The 27055-nt window shown below is 40.4% G+C and overlaps 1 protein-coding gene across 1 annotated transcript in view; it reads left to right on the forward strand.

The window, feature by feature from the left end:
• Nucleotides 1–26416, forward strand: part of LOC146767406 (uncharacterized) — a 99333-nt gene extending 72917 nt beyond the window's left edge. Inside the window, exon 3 of the mRNA XM_085582394.1 lies at nucleotides 1–26416. This exon is cut by the window's left edge and continues 28275 nt beyond it. The gene's annotated coding sequence lies outside the window, so the exon portion shown is untranslated.
• Nucleotides 26417–27055: the final 639 nt, after the last annotated feature.

The raw sequence follows: 27055 nt of genomic DNA on the forward strand, positions 1-27055 counted from the left end.
TTGGTCCTCCAGACCACTTCAGCTCAGCACTGAAGGGGTGGTGAAGGTACTCTTCCCCTTCACTTTCACATGTGAATTAGTCCAGGATGACACAGCATCAAAAAAAAAAAGTGGGTTAGCAAAGCCTGAAGAACTAAGCCAAGAAAGGAAGGGTTTATAGTTCCAAAAACCATTTGATGAAGTTTTGCACGTAGACTCATTAATAGATGTTACAGAAGAAAAGGTTCATTCCCCCCTGTTAGATGCATGACCTCTTAGACATGTATATATATATATATATATATATAATATTTTCCAATGATAACTGAATTCAAAAGCCATTGTCTGCTTAAATATTAGTTTTTCATCGAGAGTACAATCTGCTTTTAGAAAATAAATACAGAGTTAATAGTACAAAATGGTCCTCTTCAACACTACGAGGGCAGAAAACCAAGCCTGCATAAAGCATCTTCCCTGTCCCTTTACATGCTTTGCAGAAAATGATCTGAGCATCCTCAAACTGAGGGAGAGTGAAGCCAGGAGATGAATCTGCTGTGGTTCCTTACAGAGTTCCTGGGCGTACAAGGTCCATAATGGGGAGCAAATTGCAAGACTATCAACCCTTCCTGCCTCTTGGCTGGAAGTAACCAGCCATCACACAGACCCGTGGCTGATTCCTCGGGGGGGATTTTGCCTGCTTAGATTTCCCAGGGTTCCCAAGTCACCAGACAGCTCCCCTAAAGGCACCTCAGCACCTTTTTCTTTGTGTCACAGGAAATGGGAGTGTGGGGAAAAAAGAACAATGGAGTTTAGGGAAGGCATCCCATGGTTCCAGTCATGTGGTTGTTCACATTACACATTGGGTGATGCATCACATTGCAATGGCATCTCCTGCTCTTTGACCATTTTCTGGTCTCCTGACTCAGCAGAGAGATTATCTCCATTGCAGAGATATCCCTGTATCTCTGAGACAACATTACCACCTAGAAGTAGACAGAGCACAGCTAGCCAAGGCATTCCAGACACTAGAGGTTGCTCAGTGTTATGAGGCTTAGCAAACACAAGAATTTTGTACAAGTCTGCCATTATTCTGGGGATTTAAAATCTTTGTCACTGGCTATCTTTTATTCATTATTTTTTCTTTTTCTTTCCTTTTTTTTTTCTTTCTTATTTTTTTTAACACAACCAGTGTCATATTGTGCCTCTGCCTCCCAGTTAGCCAGCCAAATGATTGCTTTCATTGCACCAGAATCTCACAAAACACTATGACTACTTTGTTTTTCATTAGCACTAGAGGGGAAAAATAAACAAGCTGGGCTCATGGTTTATAATTGCATATGTAATTACCATTTTAAGACTACTCTTTGCAATACAAATTAGCTCACTGCCCTTTGTATCATCTCTGCAGTGCCTCTCAGAGCAAATGTAAGCTATCTCTTTTTTTGTCCATCATGCAGCCAGATTCCAATCTCGGATGTGCTGAAAACAGCGTGATGTACCTCTAAAAATGATCTGCTCTGCTTGCAAACACAGTGACCAGTATTTGGAGCCATGCCTTGACATTCGCTATGGAGTTGGAAGAAGAACCTGTCCAGGCCAATCTTTGGGTCCAATCCAGCTGGCAAACATTTTATAGCACAGCAAATTTTTGTAGAGTTACTCCTGGTTTGCTTTGTTTTCAGCATCTCAACAGATCCATGGGAAGAGATCTGCTGATACCACAAAGGCAGAGTTTGCACTTGGCTTGATTGGTTTCTTCCATATAAGTAGTAGGGAAGATGAGGAGCATATTGTCAATAAAACACAGACATTATTTACAATTCAACTTCTAAAAGCTGCCATAAAGTAGTGAATAGCAATGAATAAGTCCAAAGCCATTCTACTCTGTTTTGGCTACTACTTTATGCTCCCAGAGCTCCTATGTTCAAAGGGACAAAGCAGAGACGCCCAGAGGAGAGGAAGTCTCATTCTAAAAAGCCATAAAAAGAAATGCATGGCCACAGATCAGGGGATAATTTTATGTCTCACATGTTTTCTGACCCTATGAAGAGCAGCTTTAAATTGTTGCTTCTCCTTCTTGATTTTAGAAGTGGCTGAAGCAGACACCATAGTTTACAAAATAGCAGGTGGGCATGAATCCTGAAAAAGTAGATCCATAACAAAATCTTGGTCACTGAGGGCAGAAGGACCCTACCCTTCTGTCTGTGGCAGGATTGATCTAATTATTCTATAACTGTTCCTGCAGATGGGTGTCTGGCCTTGAATAACTCCAACGACAGCGATTGCCCAACGGCTCTTGGCAGCTTGTCCAACTGCCGAACAGTTCTTCTACAGTTTTGCCTAATATTTAACCTAAAACTTCCCTTCTGCTTCAGCCAATTATTATTTGTCCCATCTTTGTTGACTAATGAGAATAATTGATCCTTGTCCTCTTTATAACATTCCTTTATGTCTCCCTTTATTATGTTCCTCACACTCTACTTTTGCCTTTTGGCTAAAGGTGCCAAGTTATCTTAACCTTTCCTCTTAGATCTGAATGCCAGACTTCTTACTATCTTTCTTCCACTCTAAATTCTTCAATTTGTCCACATTTTTCATACAGAATTGAATGCAGTTACTCCAGTCATGCTTTAACCAGTGCCAAGCAGAGCGCAATAATTACTTCAGTAACCTTACTGACCCCATCTAATAACAAAGGCAAAATGCAGCATGTAATTAAAATCTAAAAAAATAACTATTTTTAAAAGCTAATTGCCTTAACAATCAGAACATTCTACAGCTCAGAGAGCACACACTAAAGAATTTAAAGGTTATTGTTCATTCAAAAACCATCTTGTTCAATTATATTCCCTATATTATATTTTAAGCTATGTTTTTTTACTCCTATTGGGAATGGTCTGCACTGCATCTCTCACACTCCCTTACCATATTTTTATTTTCTGCACGTTTAACTCCTAGAATCTCCATGGGGTCCTGTCTATAGTAGGGATGTTCACTAAGGATTTCCCACTGTTTTGAGACCTTCTGCAGCTCCACCAGTATGGCACAGCAGAGAGCTCCCACTCACGCTTTTGATCTTTTAGGCTATTACTATGTCTTCCAGCTTCAATAATGTCAGTGGAGCAAAGCCAGCAGTGAGGCATTTTTAGAAAGCTTCCTTTACAAGGACAAAATATTCATCTCCTTTGCCAAGTCCATGGTGCCCTACCTTGAATCCCCTTCTCTCTGTGGTCTGTCTGGTTTTCTTTTAAAAGGACTTCTGTCCTCTTCAAGTCATCAGCATCATACATGCCCATCACAGTCTGTAACTGCACATTCTCCTGCCTCTCAATGGGTACCTCTTCAGGAATAGAAATCCTTGTTACAAACAACACAAGTGATTCAACACTACTATCAGTCTGCTGACAACAGCCATTCTTGGAAAATGGTTACATTAATTTCTAGAATCCCTGAAAATAAACAAGTTTTGCTCCATTAACAGGAATGGCAAATTCAGACTACAAACTCACTTGACTGAGCCAATGCATTTAATTAAATTGGTTTGCTATTACACTGATAAGCAGAAATATGACTATTTTTAATAGACTTAATAGTTTCTATTCTTGTTGCCTCATAGCACCTTAATTAAATTACAATTGTTCTGTTGAAAAAGATGTCTGTGAACACCTCCAGACAACACAGGAAAATATTCCTGAAAATATTCCTAAAACTATAAAAATTGGGAGTGTGATACTGCAGGGTAGATAGGACAAAAAGGAATAGGGCTAAGATTGCAGTAGGGAATATTCAGATTTTACTTAAGAAAAACTCAACTCTGAATCATTGGAATATATCATCTGGGCATTGGAATAGATCATCTTGATTTTCCTGTCCTGTGTTGTCTTCTAGGACAAGTTAAATGTACAGCTGACAGGAATGACCCAGGCATAATTGGTTCTACTTTGTTACACACAGATGATTGAAGTTCTCTTGAGGACCCTTTCGCCTCTGTTTTTCTATGGTTGTGTTTCACTTTAAATTTCTAAAAAATGAAGTAAACTCCTGATCTCATTTACACACATCCAAGCCTCTCATATTCTATAAAATCTGTACATTTACAAATGAGGTCAGGATTTGGCTTCCAATAATAACACATTGTAATATGCCAGCAATTCCTCCATAACATGGAAAAGAGCAAAGTACCTTGTTGTACCCTTAACCAATACATACAAGGCAAAATAATCACTGCTTTTTATAGCCAGAACTCATCCAAACACTTGTGCAAGACCCTCTCATATAGCTAAGTAAAGTAACACATCCACACATTTCCACCAGAAGAGATAGCTTTGGATGAAATCAATCAGAAATACCACCTGCAAATGTATAGTGTACAGCCAGGCATTAGTTGGAGTCCAGGCAAACAAGAACTTAAAAGACTTATATTTACAAACTTATGATTGCATGGTTCTTTGGTATTTAGGTATTTTCTTCCTTCTTTGTTTATTACAGTGCTCTGGATAGAAATTTAATAGCTTGGATTTGTTTTTTTTCCACTTACCTTGAAAGAGGATTTGCACACAGTTTTGTAGCTAGATTTAAAACTGCCAAATGGTCTTTTAAACAATCCCCAGTGCTTTCAAAGGAGTTGTTCATGGCCTCTTACACACAAGTGTGTCCCTGGACCCACATCAGGAACTGATCCCATCCCATACAAATAAAGCTTTACCTCTTTGTCCAGCAGAAAAATCACTCCTGCTCAAAACATGCCAGGACACAAAATCCCCATTGTATTCCACTAGCAAATTCTGCAATAAGACTCCATTTAAAGCCTGTTTAGGTTGGTTAAAAGCTTGCCATCAACTCAGTGAGGTTTGAGACAGGCTCTTAACATTGGGGTCTTAAGGACAGGAAAGCCTCCATATACACCCTAGCTCTTAGGGAAATCACTGGGGTCAGCAGAGGCTGATGGACTTCAGCAGATCACTGAGGTCAGCAGATGCTCAGTGGGAAAAGAATTTTGTGCTGATCCAAAGCTACTAGAGAAATAAGAAAGTGGGAAGATTGAAGAGAGTGAGTCCTCCCCACATGTCATTCACCTGCAGGCTGCTAGGTCTGCAGCAGCTGGAAAAGCCAACCAGAAACGTTCTTTGGAAGTGATTGTGTAGAAATGCCTGCATGACGTGGTTTTTATTTTTAAAATAAATGTAAGATTCCATCCCCTAATTCACACAAAAGCTAACAAAATATAGTGGTTTTTTAATGATGAACAAATCAATATTATAAAAATAAGTAAATATTTTCTTTGGCAAGAAAATATCAAATACCTCATCCTTGTAACATGCTGGTTTTGTATTTACACAGTGTAGTGTCCCACATTACCATAACATGTTAGTAGCATGAAAATGTTTTATCTGCCATGCCTCAGACAAAGCATGAGTTACTGTCTGCAGTGCCCTTAAGCTAAATGTCATAGTCTTCACAAGATTGAAACAAAACACAGAGAGCAGTGAGCAGTAACCACATTAAGGTTTAATGCTTATAAACACAGAAGGTTTAACACTTGGCAAGCCAAAATTCCCCTCTGACCTGAAGACATGCAGATCATGACCTGAGAATTAAGTGCTGTGTTAAGCAGTCAAGCTGTCTCCATAAAGAAAAGACAAAAATAGCCAAAGACTAGCTGAGCCATTGGGTTGGCATATGTCGGGTGAGACCAGGCCCAAATCAGAGTGGATCTGTAGCCAGGTGGGCCAAGCCTGACCTAGCCCAGCCTTTCTAGGCAGGGCTTCCTAAGAAGAAGGATTTTCAGAGGTGCTCAACACCCATTGTCCCCACTGACCCCCAGGGAAGAGGAGCACTTAAACTATCATACAGCCAATCTCAACAAAAAGCTTCCAGTATTAGCTAGAGGGAGAGAGATAAAGTGAAATTACTTTCCCCTGTGTTTTCCTAACCATGAAGGTGCACCCTTGCTTGCCCTGTCTCCCTTCAAGGGCTTCTCCTAAAAGCAAGTGCCATACTCTTGGAAAGCTTGGGGATAGAGGGGGAAAGAGAAGGAAGTAGGGAAAGTAAAACGTGAAACAAAGGTTTTGAACTAAATGCTTAAAGATACATAGGTCAACCTTTGTTTAAGGAAAGAAAAAAGGAAGAAAAGGTCTGCAAGGCAGAGAAGTTGATTTGGAGAGATGAAGGTCAGGAAAGCAACAAACATCAGAGATGAAGAGGAGGAATGCAGCAACAAGGGGGAGTGTTGAACAGCTGTCTTGGGGAGCTTAAAAGGGATGTTCAGCATGCTCAAAAAACTTTAATTTTGCCATAGTAGATCTGCTTGTGCCAAATTCCCACACAGAAAAACTTCAGGGACATAAGACTGACCTCAGTATCATAGTTTTACTTCTCTTACTTTCTTCACTACAAGCTGTGTTTAGCTTGTAAACATGAGTGTTCTATTCTCAAGCATTTATTGCATTCCTTACATGATATTTTTGAGAGTTGATCAGTATGAAGCTTATCCATGAGGTTACTATACAATTCCTACAGGATTAAAATTGGACATTTCTCCATTTGTTCATAAATTGCCAAATGCTGTTACAAGTAACACTCAATTGTAATAAACTTTTATTTAGGGTCCTAAGGTGCTCATTACAGAGAGATGCATATATATATATATATGTGTGTGTGTCGTGTGTGTATGTTAAATTAGGCAATAAAAGAATCCCATGCTGCATAAGACCTAATCAAAAGGCAGAATTTCCAATCTGGAGGGAATCTTGTTATTTCAACTTTCATTTCCATCCAAAAACAGGTCAAGAAATAAAAATATCAATTAAATTAATTGGTGAAGCAAAAATAGCAGAATAATTTAGGTTTGAAAATGTCTATAGACAAAATGCTGTTTCTTCCAATTGAAAATATAATTGTCCCAGGCTGAAAAGTCCTGGACTATGATCCTCTTCTCACATGGCTAGAAATCAAGACTATTCTGCTAGAAATCTATGAATTACATTGGTGGAAACCTTCACATGGGCAATAAAAATACACAGAATTACAAGCATTTGATAAAGCCAAGTGCTTCGGAAAGCTTTATGCTTTCAAGCTTCAGGGCATAAAGTAACCCAGGAATCAGGAGAAAATTTCATGGCTTATCCCCATGACCGTGATAGTGGAGGCCAGGCCCTCACTAGGGCTGTGGGGAGCACATCTGCTCAGCAGAAATACAGGAACTTCCATATTCTCTTCTGTTTAGCAAATGCTGGGATTATGGCACACGCTGGACATGGGCTCGTGAATAGAACTTGTGAATGGCAGAGTCCAAACTGTCTGCTGGGCTTCACAGGCAGCTGAGAGACAACAGGAGGAGGCAGCAGCTGGCCCTGCACTGGGAAATCCTGGCTGTCAGATGCAGCCAGGCAAGATCTGGCAAGGCACTCCCAAAGAAAGTGGAGACAAGCTGTCTGCCCGGCTCTCTGAATGCAGAAGTTTTGGGCCCATGAGCAAAGAAACTCTCTTCAGACTTTTGACTCCTCTCCAGAGTTCAGGAAATTAGAATTGGATATATTCATTGTGAGGGATACAAGGTGTCACGCCATTCTGCTACCAAGTGCTCCTTTTACTGAAGACAGCTCAAAATTACTCTTCCTGTTTGGGCCTTTCCTGTTGTTTTTTTTTCAACAGGATTCTTTCAAAAGGTCGTAGCCTTCAGGCCACAAGGTAATCTTTAGCCAGCTGCTTAATTTTTTCGAGAAACCTGACACCAACCCTTGTTGAAAAGTGTCACTTTGGGAAAAAATACATGGATATTCCCACACAAAGCTCATTTTGCAGGGTACCAGGGGACAGCTCAAACTCTGGACAAGGCAGATGTCTTATTTGTATCACCAAAGTCAATACCAGCAAAAACTGCCAGCTGACATTTGATGTAAAATGCAGAAATTGAAGAGTACTACTGCCATGTCTTCTAAGAGTGAGGACCAGTGTGTAACACTTGCACCACCAGCACCACCAGCTCTTCCACAGGGAAGGTGGTCCCTGTGTCTGGAGCAGCAAAATTACAGTGATGGGAAACTGTGGTTTCAAGTGTAGCATACAATAAATATTTTAAATGCCATAAAGTTCAGAGCTAAGCATTCAAATTCAGGATGTTCATTTGTCCCAAATCTAGTCATTTGAACATCTGGACATGACTACAGCTGCTGCTGTACAGGACTGTTAAGAAAAGAGAGAAGAGCCTTTGGGGTACCTCATCTGCAGGCACTCATTGGTTGTTCATAATTTTTTAAAAGTTGAAATTACCATCTGGTTTTGTGTAATATGTAGTGCTCTAAGGATTATATCACTAGGTAAAAGAAAAGACTTGAGGAAATTAACATCCCAGCTTCAAATTTGAGACTTTTAGAGGTATTCAAAGGAGTTAAAACCCAATTGCAAAAGAAGAAAAAATAGCTTTTCCAGACAAACTATTATCACAGTCCAAAAAAGAATGCAGAATATGCTGAACCAAGAGATTTATAGATAACTTCAGAACTAAGCTGAAAATACAGGTTGATTAGTCCCCAACCATTTATATTTAGCTGGGGTAAATCACTTCAAAGACAAGTTCAGTCACCACCTGAGTGAGAGAATGCAATGGAAGGGTCAGTCAAAAATCTTTCTTTAGAGAGACCTGCATTGTTCATTCCTGACTCCATCCAGCCTCCAAGCCCAACTCCATTCTACAGTCTTGTCTAGCCTCCACAGTGATTTTGTAAAGTCAAACACAATGGAAGTGCAACAAAACCAATTTTCAAGTCATTGAACCCTCACACAAAATAGGGACAGATTTTTTCCACATAATTCTAGCAAAAATTTTCAAGTCTCAGGCTAGGGTATTGGCCATCAGATCATTTCTGCTGCCCAGAACAGGAAACAGCATTCATTTCAAAATTATTGAGAATGCTGGAAAATCTGAAATTAATGAAACAACTTGTAATCAGGGCAAAAATAAAATGTCTAACTTCAGAAATCAGCTGGATGGATCCAAAATTCAAGATGAAATTCAAGACAACTGTATTTACTGGAGAAAAAAAAAGGAAAGCTTGAGCTAATCTCTCACCCAAAATCCAACCACAGTGTCTGGACTCAACAGGGTCAGGTTATTTTCCCATAGTATCAAAACCACAACTAGAAATAGTCAAAAGAAGTAACTGTCAAAAGAAGCCACTCATTTCATTAAGTTTCCAGTACAGCTCTGATCAAAGTGACAGTTACACTTCAACAAAGTCTTTTGATCTTGTTGATGCTCAGCTGAATGGAATCATCACATCTTCAGAGCCGTGCCCAATGAGAAGATAAATTCTGACTGCTCATTGCTGACAAGATTGCTTGCTATTTTTATCCTAGTTAATTTTTACTTCAAGAAAAAAGTTGAATTCTCTCTGTCAAAATCAACAGAAGAGATATTTAAAGGTATGGCAAGATACACATTCTCTTACTGGAATACAATAACTAGATGAATTCCAGAGGTGAACTCAATACTACACAGCAAAGTCAATCATGCTGGTAGATATATTAAGCTAAAAACGCAGAACTGATTCAAAGGAAGATTTCAAGAAATAAAAAAATCTCACCAAAAACACAGGAGAAGAGAAAATACGAGGTGTGCATGGAGAAAATGGAGATAACATTAGAGAAAGAATGCAAAACACACCAACTAATGGGTTAGGAAAAATCATAATTAGTCTTGCAGTTTTGCAAGAAGTCTCTCAGCTTGCAGTTTCTGAGCCATGATGTACAAACCACCATTGGCCAACACATCTTTGGTGGCAGCCTGCTGTCAACTGGCTGAGCATTATCCTTCTTGTCCCAGAGGTTACATCACACTGAAGATGCTGTTAATATATGTCAGACTGAACCAAGCCCGTGCTATCATTGCTGCAGAGGCATTTACAGAATTGCACATGAGAAATTAATCAGATCAAAGGGCAGAGAGTAAAAATTTATCTCATCCCTCTCTCAATATGGAGTTGCAGAGTATTCCATGTTAAAAAATAAAAAGATTCTTGTGTCTGTTCAAAACTTTGCACCAGAAAGTTTGAGAGATCAGCTGCAGACCAAGCCATGGCTGATATATCAGTCAATGCAGCATTTTAAAAGAGTTCACAAAGGAAAAAAGTAATTTTGATTCCTGATTTAGAGAAATTCCTGGCAAAGAAGTAACTATGCTCAACCCCCAAATAACCAAACACCCATCCACTGCATGTGGAAATTATTCTGCCATCATTTTACTACTCCAGCAGAGGTGGTGCATGGCGTTTTGAAGATTTGGCTCTTTTCAAAGGCTATTATTTTAAACATTTTAGTAGTGGGAACTGCATGGAGATGGCAATTATGGAATTAGAGTGCAGTGTGGAGAACGTCACTTTGAAATCATTTAGCTCAGTTAATTTCCTTTTCAAGTGCAATAGAAAGCAGATGGAGCAGGGAGGGCCAACATGCCACAGAACTCCCCAGGCCTTGGCCAGCACTCCCTTCCTCAGGTCTTACAGAGGGGTCACCAAATCCTCATGGAGTTATTATTCTTTAGGAGCACCACATGCTAGAACTCTGCCAGGATCCTGGTCTTTGGAGCAAGTTGCCTCAATCCTAGGTTGTGTTCAGCATCAAATAATAGACCTAAATTGCTAACAAGGTCAACAGGGACACAAGGCTCACACCAGAAGAGCAGTGCAGGGGAGCCAGAGAGAGGCCAGGGGAGCAGAGCAGGAAGATTAAGTGCTATGGAAAAGAGGCCTTGATGGAGGGAAAGAGGCCTCCAAAGAGTTGTCCAGTATGAAGGAAAGGCTGTTACCAAAAGAAAACGTTGCCATATGCAGCAAGAGTTGGACAAGAAATTTTAATCTTGACTTGCAGAAAAGATACACTGAGGTCAGGAGAGCAAAAATAAATGAAGTGCAAGGTGCAAGGGGAGTGAAGCTTTGAAGTCTCAGTGTGTAGTTGATGCTGCATCATTGGAGGTGGCAGGGAGGAGTTACAGGAATTTCTCTCAGGGACCATCTAGTTAAGTGTGATCTTTCCTCGGAGCAAGGGGATGACTTCCAGGGATACTGTCCTGCACAACATCTCTTGGATAACTTAATAAAGTCTGTTATGGCTTATTCTTTGTGTTTCTTATGCAGAGAAAGAGGGATTCCCTAGAGGAGAATAATGTACAATAAGAGGAATAGATTCAAGTGCTGGAATTGCAGCGGAATCTAACAGAGATTTAGGAAATCCAAATCCATTCCCTGTTAATGTAACAGGACAGATATTCCCCTCTCAGTGTCAGTAATGCAGAGAGCCCAAGTCTCAGGCCAGGATTGCTTCCACCAAGCAGAAACCAGAGTGAGCCCCAGCCTCTGAACCACCTGATGCACAGCTCCAGTGTGACCCACACAGCACACTCACCCCTTGTGTGTTCCACAGCACAGCAAGCACATTAAAGGTGGGTTGTGCCCCAAGCTTTCTGGTATCCATTGTCCAGTGTGCAGGCAGCAGCATCACCACTGCTCCCCCTTGCTTCCCCTCTACTGAGCAAGTTGCTTGTGCTCATCCATACAGCCTTTGCTACTATTTCCCACCTATCACAAGATCTGCCTTCTTAAAAACAGTCCATTGTGTCAGGTGGACAGACTTGTTCAGGTGGACCTCCAAGGCATAGACAAGACTGATGCCAAAGATAAGGGCAGCTACCTCAGACTGATGGCAGACATGGGACAGATGCTCGCAGGAGGTGTCCATTCTCCCTAGAAGGGCTTGTGCTGTGCATCTAGGATTACTCTTGATGGAGGCAACACTTCTACATCCATCAGACCAACTTCCTGCAGTTCCCCTTCTAGAAACCGGTAGTGAAAGAGAAAACTTCTGCAGTTACCTTAGAGAGTTTTGCCATTCTAAGTTCTCACCAATATTAGGAGTCACAGGTGCAATTGTGATAGAGGTCTGTGAGATTAGCTAGTTGGTCTGCTTGTGCAATGTGTCCACTTGAAATACAGAAGGCTGTTACAAGTTCTTACCCTATGTGCACTCCCCAGATACCTAAACAAACTAATAAAAGTAACTATAACTAATAAAACTAATACTCCTTAGTATCCTCCAGAAAAACCTCAGCAAAGAGATTTCTTCTCTTTCCCTTTCTGAGCCCTAAACAAAAGGCTCAGAGACAACTGGCAACTACACCAGACACCTGCAAAAAGCAGCTATTTGAAACACTGCTCTCTGCCATGGGAGCTAAGGTTTTCATCCTACCTCAGATATTGGCAACAGAACACTTTTCAGCACCTAGGCAAACTCTACTGACAATCTCCTACAGAGATTCAGGCACTATATCAATACCAGTATGGGTCTGGCTGCCTGCAAGCTCCCAGCAGAGCATGTGATCAGCTACTTGACCTCAACATGACAAATCTGGGGTGACAGGCTGGACAGGTCATTGCAGCCTCTTGCATAACCCATTCCAGGCCACTAGTAAGCAACCCATAAGCCAGGTCACCAAGAAATCATTCTGGCAGTGTCTGTCTTTTGCTCCTCTGTTTTTCCTCCCCACATGCCCTTCAGAGGCAGTATCCCTTTCCAGCCTGTCACACAGCATGTACAGAGGTTTCTTTCCACTTCTGTTCCAGCCACCAGGAACTTCAGTCTCTGTCCAGACCAGAGAGGTAACCCTAAGGCTATCAAATATACTCATGTCTCCAGATTCCTAAGTCAACGCCATGGCTATTGCTCCCTCAATTCTTTTCTGCCTACTCTCTCCTTCTTTGAGGTGTGACTCCATGTTGTCCCTCTCTTTTTTTAACTGTCACTATAAAGAGACCTGATGACCCAGCACCCTGCAGAGAGATCCAACTCACAACAGGCTCTGTGTGTCTCTCCAGGTTGATGCTGTTATACACCAACTACAGCAACAAAATCACAGAATCATAGAACTACTCAGTCTGGAAAAGAACTTTTAGATCACCAAGTTCCACCATTAATGCAGCACTGCCAAGTCTACAGCTAAACCATATCTCTGAGTGCTATATCTTCATGTCTTCTAAATACCTCAAGGTGCAGTGACTCAACCACACCCCTGGGCATCCCCTCCCAATGGCTAACAATGTTTTTGTTGAACAAATGCTTCTTAATATCCAATCTAAACCTCCTCTGGCATAACTTGATGCCATATCCTCTCATACTATTGCTTACTTAAGAAGAAGAGACTGACCCCCATCTCACCACCGTTAGTTTTAAAGAGCAATAATGTCTCTCCAAGACTCCCTTTCTCCAGGCTAAACACTCCCTCAGCTGCTCCTCATCAGACTGTGTTCCAGACCCTTCATCAACTCCATTGTCCTTCTCTGGATATGCTCCAGCCCCTCAATGTCCTTCTTGAAGTGAGGGGCCCAGAACTGGACACAGGGCACAAAATGTGTCACACTCACCAGTGCCAGTGCAGACGATCACTTACCTAGTCCTGCTGGCCACACTATTCTTGATACAAGCCAGGATGCCACTGACCTTCCTGGCCACTGGCTCATGTTCAGCTGTTGTCAGCCAGCACCATCAGGTCCTTTATCACTGGGCAGCTTGCTGGTAGCAGCATAGCAGTATCACCATAGTGTCAGTGAGAGCTTCCAGCCCTCCTTCTAGGAACACACTTCCAGGGCTGTGTCTTCTTTCTTACCTGGTATTGAGAGGTTTCTACCTGGATGTCTCCTTGTCTCAGGCCCACAGCTTTACTGGCCTCAGGTATTTTTCCTACAGGCAAAAATCCTGGTAAGAAATCTCCTTACTTTTGGGCACACACCTGTTTACTTTAGGTCTGTCATTGGTAAAGGTATCAGCGTGGCCAAAGGGAAGGTGCCACCTCATTGCTCTGGGACTGCAGCGGTGCTAACCACAGCCCCAAGATCCCAGATGTGCTCCATGCAATGCCAGAGCACAAAACTCTGCAGAAGCCCTGACCATGGAGTAAGAAGGCTGCCAGGGTGTGACTGGATGGGAATGGCTGGCAGAGGGAGAGAGGGGAAGATGTCTCCCAGTAAGATGGTGCTGCAAGGGTGTGAGCTGAGAGACAAGACTGCTGGATGGGAAGTAGACGCATTGGGCTAAAATCATCTCAGCCAAATAAGCTCCCTCTCTGCCTGTGCTGGTAGCTTATTCCCACCTCTCCTGCCTTTCCTCCAAGGGCTGGAGCACATGGGAGGACGTGTACTCTCCCACACATCACTCTGAGCAGATACTGGGAATAATCTGTGTTGGGTGCAAGGAGCCAAACTAGATATTTCCTTCCCCACTGTGCTTCTGCAGAGGTTTCAAGAAACAATGCTCCTTCTGCATTTTGTTTTAAGGGAATCAGTTCATTCAACAGGGAGTCCAAAAGCAATTTAACTAAAGAACATATGGCATAAGCTGTCAGTGTAGTTTCACCCTCCCTCTACTGCCTCATCAAAATTAACATAACCTTTTTGATGAAGAGGAATGGCTAAATCTTTAAAAAGAGGCAGGATGGTGTTTGATCTCTAAGGGAAATATTAAAAATCTTTATTCAAATACATTAATATATATTAGGAGGCAGAGACAATAATTACATGGGGTTTACACCAAGTTATTTAAGCAGGAACAGAATGCTTGGCACATTAACATATAGAATACTGCTCTGGAAGTTCAAATGATAACAAGACCTAATAGGATTTCCCTATCCCTAATTCTGCTGAATCCAAGTAAGACCGATTTAAAAATTGAAAATGTGCAGGAGGTGGCTTCCAACACAACAAAAGGCATTTCTATGCTCTGAAAAACAAGCTTTGAGGATGCGACAACACATGAAAAATTCCTTCAGCCGTGCCTCTGTTCAGCGCGGCTTGGGTGAGCTGAGGCTGCCCTAGCGGCAGGTTTGTCATATCTTGCTTCATTTCCATACGCACTGTGCTCCCGCGGCTTTCTTGGCGGCTGCTCGCAGCTGTGCCGCGCCCGCTGCATCCGCGCACCGGAGCCCCGCGGCTGCAGAGATGCGCTGCCCGGGGGCACCGGCCGAGCATCCCCGCCCGGGCCGGCTCACGGGCTTGATCTCAGCAGGATGCAGCGCTTGAGGCTGGGAGGACGGAGAGGAAAGGGGCAAGTGAAAAGGAAGGAAGGAAATAACCAACCAGCACACACGCAGCTCAGCTAAGTCTCCTGAAAGTTCCTCAGAAAAACAGAAAAGCAGCGAGATAAGCATATATTCTGGCAGGGACGTGCATGTGTGAAGGGCACGTACGCCCAGATGTACCAGTGGGGAGGGGTCTAATGTGTGAGCCCTTTTCTGAACAGCAATAACCTCCCGGTTCCATTTTACTGCCACATCAAAAATAAAAGAGGTGCCGGAATTTATGGGTCTGGGACCAGCATAACAGAATGAATCTGCACAGGCAACAGCAACTCTATTTAAAGAAGATGGAGAGGGATGCAAGTTTAGAAACATAATAGACAGCAGCATTAAACAGTTTTCAGTGAAATCCACGCTCATGTAAAATTCCAGCATCTTGGACTAAACACCTTTGTTAGAAGTGATTGAATCCCTAACAGCTGCAGCAAAATGCCTTCATTTGCAAGTGTTACTGGTGGATAAGCAAAATTATCTTGTTATTATTGCTATTTTTAGCAGCACCCATAACACTAGCTGCTTTCCAAACAGATTTCTCTCCAGTAAGCTTGCTACAACTGTTGTGTGCACGTGGATGTTAAATTATTTTCTTCTGTAGTACAAGTTGCTCACTGTAGGTTTCAGCATTCAAAAAGCAGTTCATGAGGGATATAAGAGCAATTATCTCCCTGCAAGCACCATTCATCCTCTGGACAATAAGATTTTTAATGTTGAAAAGCATGTTTGATTTTAAATTCATACTTAAATTTGTAAGAAAACACTGTGGTATTCTATGTTTGAACTAACAATTTTATTTTCTTTTATCACTGCTACAATTTTTATGGACAATATAATCATCAAATACTTCTGTGAATAAAAAGTAATAAGTGAAAGCTTAGCGATTTAGAGAATAATATTTCAGGAATTTTGCCTCAAATAACCAGGTCTCTTTTTTTTTAATGCACTCCTATGCTTGAGGAAAAACAGTGGTGTTCTGTCAAATAAAAAAAAAAGCATATTTCTCATTAGGACTGTGTTTATCACACTTTCAAATGTTCTGCAAACCAATGCCCCTATTTGTCACTGTAATTCAATATAATAAAAGCTGTCAAAACTGCTCACTTGCTCGCTAGAGACAAATTTGCTGAAGTTTTGCAGCATGAGCCAAATAACACAGCACCAGATCCTCCAGCTTTTATTTCACTTTGCTCTAGGCACTATTCATACTGGTTTCTGTGAAATTTTTGCTCAAGTAAGGGCTGAAAGTCTCAGGTTTTTAACATGAGACTTTTTTAGAAATAAACAGCACAGAAATCCCATTTACAAAGAACATTGGGTGACTGGAATGGTGCTGCTTGTGAGCTTTATCTCTGAAATGTCAAGCTTATTTCCTTCAGATTATTGCAAAATACAGACTAACTACATCCTTTATGAAATTCTCTCAAGGTCCATGAGGTCACTCTAAGGATTAAACACTGCCTGACCTTTTTTATATAGAGTCCAGAAGTGCTGTATTTTGGTGCCTACTACCCTTTCAGAGATGTTAGTCTGTTCCACTAAAAACAAAGATTATAGATCTCTTCCCTCGTGGGAAGAGGTTTGATGAAGCAACTTTCAGTTGTTACCTTGTCCAGAGACTCCAGGACTACACTGTGTCCTTCTGGCAATAGACAAAACAGACAAAGTTATCACTCAAGGACAGCCTTGAGTAAAGGCTACATTTTCCATGTTTTTAAAAAACATGTTTTGATGCATTAAATAAAGAAAACACATTAAGAGCTATGTTTTGGGAATGAGTAGATTGGCAAGTCACGAGAAAAGCAGCCGGGACAGTGGTTAGGGCAGAAGATTAGAGTCAGCTTCTCTTTTTAGTCCTCACCCCATTACTGACTCGTCCTGAGATTTGGAGAAGACTTTTATGGTAAAATCTATAAACTAGAGTCCTTCGTCTCACTCTTTTGAACTGCCTTCTGCATCTGTGCAGACTACAGCAGTTTAATATGTCAAAACACTTTCACAGGCTCAGATAAAAGCTGCGAAATATTAACAGCTGTAGTGGCCAGCCAATGCATTTTTATCTCTTTTTGAACGTGTGCCCAAAGACCATTTGATGAAGATGTGTTCTACACCTGTAAAGAAATAGATTTCTACATAGACACAGGGAGCCTAGTAAGACCAGAGAACATGAAAAACAAGATGAAATCTACTGATGACTACAGCTCCTCTGACTGAATCCTTTATTGCAGCTGCATGGACAGACCCCTCCCTGAGTTTTTACTCCAGCCATTATTCCTAACTTGGCATCCAGAAGTCAGCCTTGGCTTCCAACCTGAATAAAAAAAGGAAGATAGGCTGACACACACTAGCCTCCATTAAGCATTCAGGGTATTGTGCATGTGATAAAGGATTGGATAAAACAGTGGCAAAAGTCTGCTATCTTCCAAGGCTCAGGGAAATAAACCACAAAGACAATTCAACAAAGTCCTCTTTGTTCCTGAATAGAACCAAGAAAATGAAAGGAATCTGGTGGAAGAGAGAAGGCAAGAAAGAGGTCTGCTGCAGGGAGCAAGTACAGACAGAATCGCTCTTTGCCGGTTCCTCTGACAGAGCAAGTGCATGATTATCACATGAGCCTCACAAAGACTGGAATTAAAGGGGCTGACTCGGCTGTCACATCGCTTAAGCTACACTGAGGTCAAAGGAGTTCGGACTAACCGAGGTCAGCAACACACAGCCTGGGAAGTAGGGGTCTCTTTTTCAAAGCGACAATTGCTTAGGTTGATAAAAATAGATACCTTGAGCTCATGATAACTTATAAAGCCGTCCCTTTATTCCAGATTCCCACAAAGTGCTGTATATAATCAATAGTGCTCTGAAAAGAACAGAACCACAATGAAGGCAGTCAGGTGGTCACTAGAAACAAGTGTAAAGGGCAAAACACACAAGAAAAGTCACCATCTGTGCTAATCTCTAAAAGACCAAGGGAAAAAATAATAAGTCTGAACTACTGGCACACAAGTATGATAGAATCCAAATGCAAACAGGTGTCAATGGCACGACAGTAGGGGAGTCTGCTATTTGCAGGTCACCACATGTCTTCTGTATATTATTTCATGAATCCCATCCCCAACAGAGACTTCTCTTTGCTGATTTCCAGTGATGCCAGGGCTACTGATAAATGTCTCTGTGCTAAAAATAGTACCTATTCTCTCCCATGCCCTCTGTCCCCTTTCAGCCTCCACTTCATATGAATCAGCTCCAAGAGAGGGGCACTGACCTCACCTCTCCAGGAATATCAAACATCTCCACAGCTTTGATGAACCTTTTGATGAGAGTGGAAAAAGGAGAAATGTACACATCAGCTGTGTAATCACGTGCTGGATGAGTCTGGATGCATTCTAAGGTTTGTGTTTAAAAGCAAAACCGATACACATCTCCTTTGGTATGCAAGCACAGAAAAGCACCCTTTCTTTTTGTGTGGTTTTGTTGGGAGGGGGGGCTGGTTCTGGAGGCTTCAATAGCATTTGGATGGGGTCCACAGAAAAATCTACTAATTTTGTCATAGACATAGAACTAACTATATCATCTTTGCCATTATCATCACTTTCCAGATAAAATCAAGATCAGGATATTAGTGGGCTTGTTGCTCCACAACGTGGATAAAATAATTGTTTCTGCCCAAAAACAACTTATATTGACCTTTGAATCCTGATTTTTGAATTAGGATTTTCTATCTTGACATTATTTGTGGCAACATACCGGATTTTTTTTTATAATTTTTACAAATACAATCTGTATCCCACTCATTCCTCGAGCCATAGCACTGGGGCATCCTGGTAAGAAACTAGATCTGCTGTGACACTGATAGAGTGAACAGAGACAGGTTTTCAAGCATCATTCTGCCACAGCTCTTTTGCAATGGAACTTGAAAAAAAAAAAATCCTGAGAGCAAGACAAAGCAAAGAGGGAAACCTGCATGACTCCCAGGGGATCTTCACAGCTGTGCTCAAGCTGATTGTGCAGATGAACCTGAGAAACCAAGTCCTTGGGTAAGCTCAGTTATCCTTTACAACCTGGCTGTTAATGGCTATGTGTTTACCTGTCCTTGAAGAAAGAGCCTCTATTGTGGCTCATCAAACACAGAGGAATTCCCAGTGTCCTCGGGGAAGTCTGGGACAAAAGTTAAACTGATAATCCCAAATACACTATTTGTGCTTAATCATTTGACTGAGTTTAAACTGGAAATGCTGTTCTGTGTCCAATGTTGTAACAGCAGAAAAATGCAGGTCTTTTTCATTTCTGTTCTTTTAATCCAATTCTACTGCATCTTTTCTGTTCTGTTGCAAAGCTTTAGGCATTGTAGGTGCTGTGCCCCCTAAGTCAAAATCACCTTGCAGAAGGAGATTCCAATGCCTATTGTTAAAGGGTTTGTGTATGTGCTGAGGCCAGGTGAAGCTTATCTCCACTGATGCAACCTTAGAGGATCCTGGACGAAGCAACACAGAGAGATTCCACAGAGGGAAAGCCAGAACCTACAGTGCTTGTGAAGGGAGTGGGTAAAACCTCAGACCATGGAATTTGGGCTTTCTGATACACATGGAATCCAGACTGATGAGAAGATGAGAAGCAGGCACTCCAATCATGTACAGCCTGGGCAAGGTGAGGGGCTTTTTCTTAGGGACCTGGAAATATTTACTCCTGATCTGCTGTACAATGAGAAGGGTATAAACAGCACTCTCTATTGAGTATTCTCCACTGAAAATGTTTTGGTTTTCTCTGTAAGCAAGCTTATTCTTGTATCTCCAAAGTGATGGGAAGTAATGCCAATTTCTCTTTCTGCATGTTGTCACCAGCTCCTCAGCTCAGCATGTCTTGCTGGTAACTTATCCTTCCATTGCAATAAAGCAGCCTTGGTCTTTCACACCACGTTAAAGAAAATAACCAGCAGAGTACTTAAACCAGGCTTGGCTTGACTGCAGATTTCAATTGAGTTCAGCAGTAAAAGGAAACCCTATTAGTACTACTTCCCCACAGCTAGCTTTGCTCAATGCCTAGTGTTAAGATAAATTATGTTCTTCAGTGTGTAGGATGAAATAAGAGTTGCTATCACAGCAGGGTGAGTTTTTCGAATATTACTTACATAGGCAGCAATCTTTTGTTCCCACAGAAGGAAAAATTTTGAAAATAGATAACCAAGCTTATCTCTGAGATCTATCACTTTTGGCCATAACCCATGATCTATATAGATTCACTTAGTGCAAAGTATATCATTTTGTCTAACAGCCTTTAACAGGGACTTTGACAGAACTATTATTTTATTCTGAGTACAAACAAATTCAGTTCTACAACTTCATCTCCAGTCATCTCTCTTCATTGTTCTTTTATTACAAGTATTCCTTGGCATGGTTTAAGAACTACTGAAGTATTTAATAACTTTTCAGAAGTAACAGCTATTACTACTTAGACTAGACATTATAATAAGAGGACAACTAAACAGGTCATTACCTTTGCAAGTTGTGTATTGAGAAGGATTTCAGAGAAATGAAATTATAAATCCAGTTACTTCATTATTCTTTGTGTTTTAAGTGAGAAAGCAGAATGGCTTTGCAACATTAAGTACAAATATGAAGGTACTGTTAGAGAGAATTTGCCAGTTGCTTAGCCATTGGAGAGCCACTTCTGGGACTACTTAGGTAGAGATTCTTGGCTCTACATCTCAAATGTGATCAACATTTTCTTGTAATTCTTGGTCACTAAAGGGTATGCCAGTTGTGAACAAGAATTTTGTGAACAAGAAGTATTTTCCATTCAGATGGAAAAAGTAGGGGGAAAGGTATGAGATGGAGTGTCTCATGTCTCTTGAGATCTATCCAAGACCTTAAAAAACCAAGGGAAATCTTTCTGTTGAGTTCACCATGCTCTGGATTATATCCTTACAAAACTCATTTTATTGTCAAGTCCATTCCTTCTTCCCCATCCTGTTGCTCAATTTGCTCTCTGCTGTTGGGAGCTTTTTTGCAAATATTAATAAATCTGTATAATATTTGGCCTTTAGCTGAGTCTCGATTCCATGGCACACTGTTGCACTGTGTGCGTGACTGAATGGTTGAGGGTTGCTCTGGAAATTACTCATAAAAATTAATTGTCTGGTAATACCACAATTGTCAATATGTGTAGGTTTCAGCATTCCCCCTGTGGGCTGTTGTAGCAGATCATAAAACTTCATTTCCAGGAAAGTTTCAAAACTTTTATTTTCTAGGGAACATTAATTATCAGAGTCCAGATGACCTGTCCCATTTCTCCATTAACTTCATCTCTTTTTTCTCTCATCAGACATTGTAATTTGAAGGCAACTGGCAAGAGATCACATGTCAGGCTCCTGGTTTTATATCAATGTCAGCTGAAGTGTTTAAAAGCAGCCAGACTCATAAGCCTAATCCCCAAACGAATGTTTATATGTGAGCATTTCCCCATTGTTAAACTTCTGTGCCAACAGCTGATTTACAAGTCTGACACTTACGCAGACATATGCTTTGGCATTCTGCAGGCTTCCTGAGACTCATGCCCTCCAGCACTGCTTGTTGACCTCCCCTTCAAACTCAGGACATTGATGGATCATCACAATGGACAAACCGCTCTGGACCTACATGGTCGTAAGAACTCTAGTCATGTCCCCATTGGAGTTTACAGTGATGCATTCTTCCACTGAGAAATTCTATTCCCTCGAGACCAAACCTTTTGTGGGTACTTACCAGTTCTTATGAAGTTTCTACCTGGGGAAGATTCTCATGCCTAGGATGAAATACATCAAAGAGCAAGAAAACTTCCACCCCTCCTAGATAAATATTCCTATGATTGAGACACTGACTGGTAGTACAGGAGTCCAGATTTCAAGTTTCTGTTCTGCAAGATGTCAAAATCCTGTATTTCAGGCAAGCTTTCTGGACACCAAAATATCAAGCTCTTCTTGTATTCTGACTCTCCTGTTGGACCTGTTGCACTTTGTATAAATAAATAACCATTAATTGAACAAGGGCTTGAACTCAGGCTGCCCATTGAACTATTGCATTGGTCTTTTCCCAGGTCAGTGAATAGGTAACTTCTTGTATGAAGTTAGCAAGTTGCAGAGCAACAGAAGTAGCTGAGGGTTCCCAAAAACACAAGTTAAAAAAAAAAATCCTTGGTAAAGTTATCTAGTAGAGTATGAATCACCTGTTTTTCAGTCCTTGACCTGAATGAGGAAGGACTTCTTGCTGTTCTAGGAGAGGCGAGAGGCTTTGTCCAATCCTCTGAAAGGTCATAATTCCACCAAATTTTGAAAATAACTAATATTTAAAAGTCATACATTTTTCCTTTCTGAAGTAAAAAACAAAAACCTTTAGCTAAATTACCCTCTAACAAGCCCCTTGCATTTGAGTGAAGGTGCTACATATCTTTAGCATCACAGTATCTTGAGTCTTAAAGTTGCTGGAAACTCTACCCCAGACATGAAAAAGGACCTCACTTTTTGGAACTTTTTCCAGTTTCAAATGATTTCTTCACCTAACACTCTTCCCAGCTTTGCTGGCATTTTTCAAATGAAGGTTTAATTCTATTACTTACACACTCTTTTGACATGACAAATATGAGCTTTAGTCATATTTATATGAGTTTAATTCATGCAGAAAGATAAGTGAAAGCAATAGGGAAAAATCGGTGATTTAGTGTAACATTGCCATAAAAGATCATATAAAAGGTAAGACAAGAACTGGAGAGATTGAGTCCAAATCTTCTCACTATGCTGCTAGATAATATATTGCAATAATTAAAATTTACATTTGATGGTCAAAAATATTTATTTTCAAGCATCTTTTTGATAAGGAACTTGGATTAAGTACTTTGATTAGGAACTAAAATCCATGTTTTAGTCATATTCACCTCTCTATAAGCATATCAACAAATTGGTATTTTGGTAGATATAAGGCTGCTTTTTCTTTAATGTCATATAATCTTTCTCATAAGCACTTGCATAAAATCAGTTAAGAGTTAACCAACTAAAATATACAAATATGCGGGAGGTTTTATGAAGAGCTACAACTTCAAAAGGAGTTGGTTTAGGGGTCATGACCCCATTTTTTGCAATAACTTATGCATCACAAACTTACGTAATTGGCAGTAGATAACATATCACACTCTCAGTTTTATGTCCTTGGTTTGACAACAGTGTCAATTGAAGTATTTGCTAACTGCAGAACAAATGGAGCCTCATAGATGAAAATGTTTTCATTCCAAAACCGATGTTTGTAGCAAAACATTCCCCCATTATTGTTCTTTTTTAACATTACTAAATTCAGTATCAGAAATGGGTAGGGTTATACACATAATTTTGGACATCAAGAAATATTTCTGAATATTATTTATCCTAGAAAATTGGAAATACCTGAGAAAGGAAAGTATATATTTTTCTAAATAAAATATCATCAGCACAAAAGAACACATATGAAGTAGCTTTGGATCTTTAAATCTTTTTTATCTTTAGAGCATTAATCAGCTTTAAGATAAATTACTGGGAAATGAGTGTCCTGGATTTTAAAACATTTTAGTAGGGTAAGTTTAAGTCTATGTTTTCTTTTTCCCAGAGACTGCATTAAACAGCAGCCAAGAGGCAAGTCTAGACTGCTTCTCTGTGTCAAAACTGGACACCTGTACCATCCACTTAAAAGCCCATCCTCTAGAGACATTGGAATCTTCAAAAGCCACAGCAGAAAATGCATAAAGAAAAAACTTATTATGTAGAAAGGAGGCATTATAAGAAACCTTAGTGACTCAATGTCTCAATATCTATTTCAATTAAATGGTAGAGAGGCCAAAATTTATTGATTCTTTTTTTGAGTGATCGGAGGCTTAGGAGTAGGATTTGTTTGGAGTTTGGATCTGAAACGTGTGTTTTGTGGGGTGCAGTTCTCTTTCAAGACACTTCTTTCTCAACAGTGAGCATATTGATACAAAAAATATTGACAATAATTCCCAAAACTGTACAATAGAGAGGAAGAGAATGGTGGCAATTTTATTAATGGAAGTTTTACACTTGACTGAAATACAAATTAACATTGTAATTACAATTATATGCCATCAGTTTAGTAAAGCATTTATTATTATTTCTCATCTGAACCTGAATTTAAACAGACCTGAAGAAAACATAATATGTGTTTTGAAATCTGGCTCACGGTAGATTATCACCTATGATGTATATTATTTGCTAGACAAGATTTTTGAGTCAACTTTGTTAAAAACTTTTGGTGTCTGGGAGAGTAAATTGCCCTCAGTGAGACTCCATAATATAGCTTAACTAGCACAAGTTACAAGTTACAGACAAGGGAAAGAAAAAATTATAATGAATTGCAGGAGGAAGGACATAAAATTTAAAAACTGGAAAGAATGAAAGTAATATGCATAAGAAAAAGGGACACCCATAGAATGGTTTATGTTGGAAAAGGCCTTAAAACTCACTGGGTCTACCACTAAACCATGTCCCCTTCTTAGGGAAGGTGATTTCACCACTTCCTTGGACAGTCTCTTCCAACACTTGACAACCCTTTTCATGAAAAACATTTCCTAATAGCCAATCTAAACTTTGCCCAGTGCAAATTGAGGCCCTTTTCTTTTGTTCTACTGCTTGTTACTTGGGAAAAGAGCCTGACTCCCACCCCACTCCAACCTTCTTTTAGATAGTTGTAGAGAACAATAAGGTCCCCCCACAAGCCTTTTCTCCAGGGGAAATTTGGCCTAAAGGGATGCCATAACTGACTAAATCCATTTCTGTTTCTCTATGTAGGAACAATTGTATCTTTCTTCTTAGCAAATAATTTTTTACTTATCCTTTTCCTAGAAACATTTCAGCATAGATTTTATTCAACTTCTACAGTGCTTCATTGCCCTTATCATTACAAGCATTTTCCTGATGTCCGACTCAAATCTCTCTTGTTGGTACATAATGTTGCATTCAGCTCTGGACAACACACACACTCAAAAATATCTGGACTATATCTTCCACCAGCATTTTAGTTCACCCTTACATATTATGCTCAGATTCACATAACAAAACAAACTCATACTCACAGACTTTGATACAAAACTAAATCAGAAAATGCATTCCAGAAGTCCATATAATGATCTCCAACCAGCGCATACATGCAATTTGAGGGACCAGCCCAGAACTATTCCAAAACCTTAATGCATGCAGGACTGTGGATGTTAAGCCATCAGCACCAACCATTTTATTCTATAGGTCCTGTTTCACTTTCAGCCCATACTCTTACAAGGCCACACTACTTACTGAAGTAGATACAGCCACTGGCAAACACTCACTGAAGAACAGCAAAAGCTGTGATGGGTTGGAGAAAGCTGTTAATTAAGAAAGAGGAGGCCCAATACAAAAAGGCAGCAAAAGGCATTTTATAGCCATCATTTGCCCTGGCCCTTGTAGCATAGAGTAATTATGATCATGCAGCTGTGCAACCCTTTGCCTGGGTTTGAGGACAGAAAGGTAGATTGTAAGAGCCAAGAACTATATTGCCTTTAATAATGTCAGATTTTAATTTGGTATCTCAGAACATAACCAAGGATAAGATGTAACTAAGATAAGAAAAAAACAAATACTTAATTTCAGAAAACAATGAACTGGCATGATGTTTCTTAAACAATGGAACAGTCTCCCAGACTCTTCCCAGTAATGGAGCCTATTTGTTTGGTGTTTTTATAGCCAGACTGGCAAATGCTAGGAAACAGCCTGCAGGATATAATCTTGCTTTGGCAAGAGATTGGGCTGGATGATCATTTCCATCTAAGTTTCCTCCCAGTTCAGGCTCAAGTTTTGGAAGCAGAATCTTACTTTCTTACTTTGTATTTACCATTTGAAACCATACTTCAGCTGCAGCTCCTAGATATGACACTTAGCCTCAATAAATTCTGGTTAGAGTTCCTGGGATATTATAAAAACCTCCTTAGAGATGACTGGATGGCTTTCACTGCTGTGGGAACCCTCAGAACAAGCCTTTGATACTCACAGAAATGGATGCATGTCTGTGTATGTCTGAGAAGTCAGAGTCATTCATCCCTTTAGGCTGGCAAGAAGCAACCCAGCATTAGCAGAAACATTGTGGAGCACTGTGAGCAGGTGACTTTGTCTGAGCTGCTGTTTCCTGCAAAACCGTGGAACACTGACACAGTGACACAGCTTCTGGATTCAAGCTGACTTGTACCTTGTCCGTCTGCTGCGTGCTCAGAGGAAGCTTTCCCCTGCTCTCATAGAAATGTCTTCAATTCATTGTTAATAAGCAAAAATAAAATCCCAAAATCCCCAAAGAGTTTCTCCCTTTTGACTCATACCATGCTGCCTTATCTTTAATGTCTGCCATCAGAATGTCAGTACACTGAAGCATGATACATTATTATTGAATGTCTAATAAGAATCAAGCTATCATGCATCTTTACCCAACAAAACCAACAGAAACCAAGGGAGCCCCACTTCACTCACAGACAGAAGCTGAGAATGTTACTGATTCTTTGGGGCCAGCTTGTCCTATCAAAATTTCTGTAGTGTTGAACATACTTCTCTAAAAATTTATTTCTTAAAGACATCCCAGTTTAGTCAGCTATAAATGGGTCATCTAAGCCTTACAAGTAAATTTGAAAAATTACAGGCACATTCTTGAATGGAGAGGCCACATTTTTATTTCAGCAACATGGATATAAATTAGAACCCTTCCTTCTCTCTTTCTCAAAATAAAGAACAATGCTATTTACTGCGCCATATATTGTAGCCCTTCAACACAACTACATGCACACTAAGACCACCAGTACCAAATGCAGAATTATTTATTGCTATGTGAAAGATAAGTACACACAACACAGCAAACGGAAAAAAAAATTGAAAACAAGCTTTAAAATTAAGGTTACAGAGCAGAAATAACAGGAGAAAAACATATTGCTGCCCCAAGAGCA

This window comes from Lonchura striata, chromosome 5 (assembly GCF_050655825.1).
Source record: "Lonchura striata isolate lonStrDom1 chromosome 5, ASM5065582v1, whole genome shotgun sequence".
NCBI lineage: Eukaryota > Metazoa > Chordata > Aves > Passeriformes > Estrildidae > Lonchura > Lonchura striata.